Below are 6,879 nucleotides of genomic sequence, written 5' to 3'. Positions count from 1 at the left end.
ATTACGGAAGAGGACACTCTCTGCCGTTTCACAAAGGAAAATATAAATATGTAGGGTAAGCAGAGTGTCTCTATTCACTCTTGCTGCTCTGTCTTCCCCTCCTGTGACTCTGGAAAAAAATCCCATTTACAGAAGTATTAAGCTTATTGTGGAAGAAATGTCACAGGCACATTCTCCAGCTCATGAATTCATTATCACATGTGTTCAGGCTGGAGCTGTGAGGTGCAATGTCCTTTTCTCTGAGGTAGCCCCACAAGATGCACTCTGCTGTCAGGATGATTTCATTTAGACCCAATTTCCCCAGATCTTTGAATGTTGCAGATGACTACCTCTGTTCTCTCCACATTTCCCCTCCTGCCTTACTAGAGACTGTAAATGTTATTAACTTTGAAGTGTCTATTTATGTTGCTCTACAAACCGTCACCCTCCCTCCTCCGCCCAATCCAACAAAAGTTGAGGTTTGAAGTTTGCACACTGGAAACAGCCTGTTAAAGTCTTTTCAGGCTTGCACCAGTCCCGCAGCACAACACATCGGGAAGGCCCGAACGCCAACATCAGTCTTATTTCTGCCCAAACAGTAGCAAACCTCTTAATGCAAACTTCTTGGCTGCATTGCAGTCTGGTCATATAATTTACTCTGCTTTTGATTTTGTCTCTCTCCCCTCCATCCTGTTTTGCCACTTGAAGTGTGAGATTTTTCCACCCTAAATGTTCTTCAGTAGCAGCATAACAAATTCTCAGAGCAACTTGGGGACATAGCCCATGAAAATGCTCTGGATTATAGAATGACTGAATTCATTTGAGAAGTCCAGGGAGAGGCTTGATTTTGGATATTTAAACAAATTCAAGGGCCTTATACTTTTCTCATGTAAACACTAGAACCTTCAAGATTGTAGCACCCACGTTGTTCTTCCATTACCATGGCTCCCTGTCTATAGCCATGTATGACACTCCAACAGCTCTCTGGGATCCAGAGATGGAATCAGGTATAGAGAGCGATAAAACTGTCCTATCAGATGCCTCTGGACAGTTGTTACATTAGAAATAAACTTCCAGGTTAGACAACTTGCTCTTGTTTGGGGAATTCTGAGACAGCACCTTAGCCTGCACACTGACTATAATAATTCGTGAGAAAACAGGGCAGGAAAAACCATCTTATGGATTGCCCATGGTGCTTGATCAAAGGCAGGAGCTGGATGGGCATGTGGGGGGCTGGGGTCGGGGAAGGGGGTTCAGAACAGCAGAGCCAACCAGGGAGGGTGTGTCTTCTCACACATTGCCGACTCGGGGTTTGGAAAGGTTGAGCTGTGGCAAGGTAGCTCTGCCCAACACGTAGCTGGGCAGTCAGGGACTGACACCAATGGCAACTTGTACCATCTTGTGATGCCATATAACTTCATGCTTGGTCCCATCTTCTCAACTAAATTGGGAGTTTCCTGAGGATAGGTTCTGTATCTGCCACTTTGGTGCCCCTCAGAGCGCCAAGCATGTGACTTCTCAATAAGTAGAAGTTCCATAAGTAATGGTTTGTCAAATCACTTAAAAAGGATGATACACATGTAAGAAACCAGAGTTAAAGAACTAGAAAAACCCAAGTACAACCAATGTCTTTCTCACCTGCAGATTTGAAAAGAAACAACTCACAAGATCCTCTACTTCAGCCTTGATGTTACAGATGAGGAATCTGAGGTCTAAGGAGGCGAGGTGACTTGCCCAAGGTCAGATAGTTTGGGGGCAAACCAGCACAGTTACCCAAGCTTTTGGTCTGATAAGAATCACTGTTTGCTCTAGACTGTGCATTTTTAAAAAAGATTTTATGTATTTATTCATGAGACACACAGAGAGAGGCAGAGACACAGGCAGAGGGAGAAGCAGGCTCCCTGCGGGGTGCATGATGCGGAACTTGATCCCAGGATCACGCCCTGAGCCGAAGGCAGGTGATCCACCACTGGGCCACTCAGGAGTCCCTCTGACTGTGCTTTTATTCCAAAGCTGTCCATGGGTTAGCTAGCAGGTACAGGACTGGCCTACTCTGCCCTTTATATTTAAAGGGTCACACATAAAATAAAACATATTTAAGGGAGCGTCCTTCTTAAGTTTTAAGGGGGAGAAAGTGATTTTTCCAGAGTAGCTGTCATTTGACAAAATTAGAAGGATTCTTTGGAAAAGACTTTTTAAAATTCCTTTGGAAGAGGTATTGGCAAAATGGGCTCTTGCTTTATTGCTACTTAGCTGACGCTTAGGAAGAGAATCTAGGGCTCTAAGAGGCATCCTTAAGGCAAAGGGTTTTTCTGCAGCCCTTAGCATTACAGTGCCCAAGTGGGAGGGAGATTCAGCTGCACTCAAAGCAGTCAAGATAACATTTTGTAATAGACTAGGGCCAGAGGGCCAGATTGTATCACACCAAACTCCTTGGGAGTTCTAGATAGCATCATGTCCAATCATACTGAAAGGCTTCCACTTCATGTGAAGCCATAACGTAGATCTCTGTATTTCACTGCGTATCCTGCTTTCTCTTTAGTGGGCTTTGTCTTCTGGAAAGTATCACAGTGCACCGAGGAAACAATGAACTGTTACTTGGATACATTACCTCTGAAGGGCTCTTCAAAAATCCCCACGGGGACTTTATTTCTCAGACACTAACTTTGCTCATATGTATACTTAAATGGATCCCAAAGCTTGATAGTGAAGGATGTGGTTTACAATAAAATATCAAAAAAAAATTAAACACAAATGCTTCCTGGCAAAGGGGGAGATGGGGTGGTGGTAGTGGGGCAGTGCGGAGGAAAGCTAGCCTGTGGGCGCTCAAAAGCTTAAACTTCAACCATTTGGTCAGGAAAAGTATATTCTGTCAGTCAAATTTCAGGAAAATGAGATGTCTCTGACCATGGTTTTTACACAAAAAACCATGTCTAAATGAAATCTAATTAGGTAAATGGTAAAGCTTTTTCTAATTTGCTTTCTCATTCCTTCGGTAAACCTTGAGTTATTTTTTATTGCTTTTGGCCAAAGGCCATTACAAGACTTATTGAGCATTGAGCAGGTTCGGTGTGATCTTTAGGATATATTAATTTACAACTAAAAAAATATGGTTGTACAAACATTTCAAGGACTAAACTAGCTGATGGGTTAAACAGGGTACCGGTTTTGATTTAACTAGTAGGCTTATCCCTTAGATTGGCCCGACACTCTAGCAAACATGGGTTAACAAAGACTCAGGAGCTCCCAGTGGCAGAGGGATCGCTTACAGCAGGGAGGGAATTTGCTTTTCTTTCTCTTCCTGTGGACTGATCCTGTCCTGGCTGCCAGTGTATGTCAGCAAGTTCACAGGCTTTAATTCATTGTAAGCTCCAAGTTATTGCACACCAGCACACTTCCAAGAAAAGAGATGTCATAGAAATCCAAGTTACATAATGGGACACCAGTACTAATCAAATTTTGTTGTAGCAGTACTGCCCCATAGTAATTAGAACGATGCTACCGAGACTCTTGGCATTTCTACGTGACATTTCCTGAATTATTTGACATACTCTGTAGGAGGACATCCTTCTTCACAAAGGTTTATTTTAGGCTCTCTGTGAGATATAGATATCTGGTAAAAAGAACCAAGCCTGGTCTGTCACTGGGGCTTTCTAAACACTTGCCTCCCCCACCCCCACCCCCAGATAAAATCAGCATAATGGTGTTAACCTCTGAGTATCATTACAGTTGAGCAGTACTGCCTCTTAGTGCTATGCCTTGATACTCCAAGCCCAGGAGCGTCTCACGGGACCCATACCTCTGGGCACAAGCCAGTGACTATTTGGGGTTGTATTACCTTAAGAAGAAGGTCATGTTGGAGACATCTTATTTGCTTCTTCATGATGGATCCCAGTTGTCAGATTCTCAGTGGTTGGGAGGACAGTGACTTTTTACGCCTGGTCATCAAATCCTCTCTTTCATTCTTAGGGAGAGAGGTGTAACTGAACTCCTCAAAACTCAGTGGCATAATATAAGTATTTTATTATGTCCATGGATTGGATGGGTCAGGAATTGAGAAAGGCCAAAGGGTTCTTCTCTGTTTCACATAGTCTGAAGTGTTTCAAAGAACTAGGAGCGTCTTAAATGGTTGCAGCTGGAGTGGCTGGGGCTGGGGTGTCTACTTCCAAGGTAGCTTCCTTACTCACATGTCTGGCACCTGGCTGAGATGGTTGATCTCTCAGCTGGGACTACTGACCTAAGTCTATATGTTGCCTTTCCAATATGGTGGCCGCAGGGTGGTTGGACTTCTAACATGGTGGCTCAGGGCTCCGTCATGAATATTCCAGCAAACAATGTGGAAGCTGTATGGCCTTTTATGACCCAGTCTCCGAGGTCACTGGCATCACTTCTGTCATTCTTTATGAATCAAAGCAAACATAAGCCTGCCCTGATTCAGGGAGAGGATACATAGACCCTACCTTTTGATGGAAGAAATATCATAGAAGATGCACCCATGTTTTTTTAAATTTCTCCATGAACATTTAAGTTGTTCTGGAAAAGCTCCCAGCACCTATGGTGACTATGGACTAAAGCAACCCATTCATGGTCTAATCCATTTCATTTCTAATCCTATCCTAAGGTAGGACTGCCCCCTTGTACTCCTTAGGGTAAAGCCTCAACTATTGAAAGAGACATCCGAGAATATAGTGACTCAGATAAGATGGAAGTTTACTCTTCTCTAATATACCCAGGTGTACACAGTGAGATCCAGTGTAGTCAAGCAGCTCTGCTACACAAGGTCCTTCAGAGAGCCAGCCTTTTTTTTTTTTTTTTTCATTTTGCTGTTTTATTGTTCTTCAGGGTGTTACTCTCTTCCATGTTGTCAAAGGTGTCTTATCGTCACCAGATTTTCATTCTAGCACAAGAGGAAGAGAAAATGGAGGGTGAGCAACTTTCTTTCAAGAGAGTGACAAAGAAATTGCACACATCAAAAAAAAAAAACAAAAAAAAAATAAAAAAAATAAAATAAAAAAAAAAAGAAATTGCACACATCACTTCCATTCACAATAGTTTCGTAACATGGGTGTGGCTAGCTGCAAAGGAGGCTGGGAAATGTAGTCTCTAGTTGGGTGTCCACGAGCCCTGATAAAAGTCATGTGTCCCCAGGGTTCTATCACTAAAAAGAAGAAAAGGAGAATGGATACTGGGGGGACAATTAGTAGTTTCTGCCATCAGCTTTTGAGACATCCCTGGAATATTTGCCAGGCACATGCAAGAGTGGAAGTCGGCAAACTTGTTCTGTGGAGGGACAAACAGTAAATGTTTTAGGGCCTGGGCGCCAAACGTCTCTGTCTGCATTAGTTTTCTATTGCTGCTATAATGAAGGACCACAGATGGGGTGGCTTAGAACACCAAATTTATCTTACAGTTCAGTAGGTTGGAAGTCTGACACAGGTTTCACTGGGCTAAGATCAAGGCTGCATTCCTTTCTGGAGGCTGTAGGGAAGGATCTGTTTCCTAGCTCATGGGAGCTGCTGGCAGATTTTCTTGTACACAGCCTCCTACATTTCAGAATGAGGATTCGGGGGGCAGTCCATCCTTCTCATGCTGCTATCTCCCCCATTGGTTGTAGCCAGGGAAAAGTCTTTCCATTTTTAAGGACTCATGCGATTAGTTTGAGTCGTGTGGAGTAAGATAGTCACAAGTTGTGGGTAATGGGACACAGACACTTTGGGGGCAGTCATTCAACTTAGCTATCATAGGTCAAAGGTAGCCCGGGACAGCATGTAAGCAAATGGGCATAGCTGTGATCTAATAAAACTTTATACACAAAGACATGTAGTAGGTTGGATTTGGCCTGTGGACTACAGCTTGCCAAACCTCCTTTATGAATAATGAAAACGAACTGTTGACAGAGGGCTCGTGGGCAAAGAGAAATCTGCCATTTCCACCACCCTGACATTAGGTATGCCCATTCTCCAAATGGAACTTGGCATGAAATGTGTTATCAGGGCAGCAACCAACTGCTTCTGTTAAAGCCACCTTTACACTGAATTATAATTACTTTTTTCAGTGTTTGGTTTTTGTCCCCAGATATGAACACAGGAGCCCTGTCTAATTCATCTTTGTACCTTCTCTAATGCTTAACAACATCCAGCACTTAGTAGGTGCTCAGTAAATGTACATTAAATAAAGAAAACCTTGTGTGATAGTTGAATGAAGGAGGCACGAGTTGAAAAACACACATACGCACACAAGTATCATTTATGTGTTGGGTGAATATGTTTTTTTCTGGGCAGAACTGCAGTGTCGATAAGGTTTGACTGTTTTTGGTCAAGGTTTGTTTTATCCTCCAGGCTAAGCCTGACACCTGTGATTTTCCATGAGGCTTCCTGAAGATAGATCTTAAAAAATTTTAAAACCAATTTTTGTTGCCCTAATGAAAATTAAAGGGCAGAGCCGGAATTATACATTAGCTGGTGAAGCCAGTAGTATGCATTTGACAGACATTTAATTTCTGCCCACTTTTGCCAAAATAACAATGTGAGCATAAGGAAATTTGCAAATGGAAATAATATTTTCCAGAGTGTTTTCCCAGACGTTGGACTTTGGTGTGGGTTGAAAAGTGCACAGAAAGGTTTTTGACCTGCCAAGCCATGAGTTCAGCTGTTGTAGGATAAACACAGAACTCTGATGACATTAACAACATCTGAGCCTGAAGTGGGCCAGGAATCCATCTCTCTACCTTATTTATGTGAAGTGTTCTCACACTCAAAGCCTCTAGCCAAAAGAATAACTTTATAGGTGTGTAAGTATTTGGGGTCTTTAACTGAAGCCGTTTTATATGTGAAGTATTATAGGAACAACTCCTTTCATCCCAGATGTTCAATGAAACTAAGATATACAGAGGGCACTTTA

At 42.7% G+C, this 6,879-nt stretch overlaps 1 long non-coding RNA gene across 1 annotated transcript; it reads right to left on the bottom strand.

The window, feature by feature from the left end:
* Nucleotides 1-4,721: 4,721 nt before the first annotated feature.
* LOC111094269 lies at nt 4,722-5,714 on the bottom strand. The gene is made up of 2 exons (XR_005384501.1): nt 5,388-5,714; nt 4,722-4,876 (listed from the first exon to the last, which is right to left on the bottom strand). It is a non-coding gene; the product is annotated as an uncharacterized LOC111094269 (long non-coding RNA).
* Nucleotides 5,715-6,879: the final 1,165 nt, after the last annotated feature.

This window comes from Canis lupus, chromosome 36 (genome assembly GCF_011100685.1).
Source record: "Canis lupus familiaris isolate Mischka breed German Shepherd chromosome 36, alternate assembly UU_Cfam_GSD_1.0, whole genome shotgun sequence".
NCBI lineage: Eukaryota > Metazoa > Chordata > Mammalia > Carnivora > Canidae > Canis > Canis lupus.
This window is presented reverse-complemented; position numbering and strand designations above follow the sequence as displayed.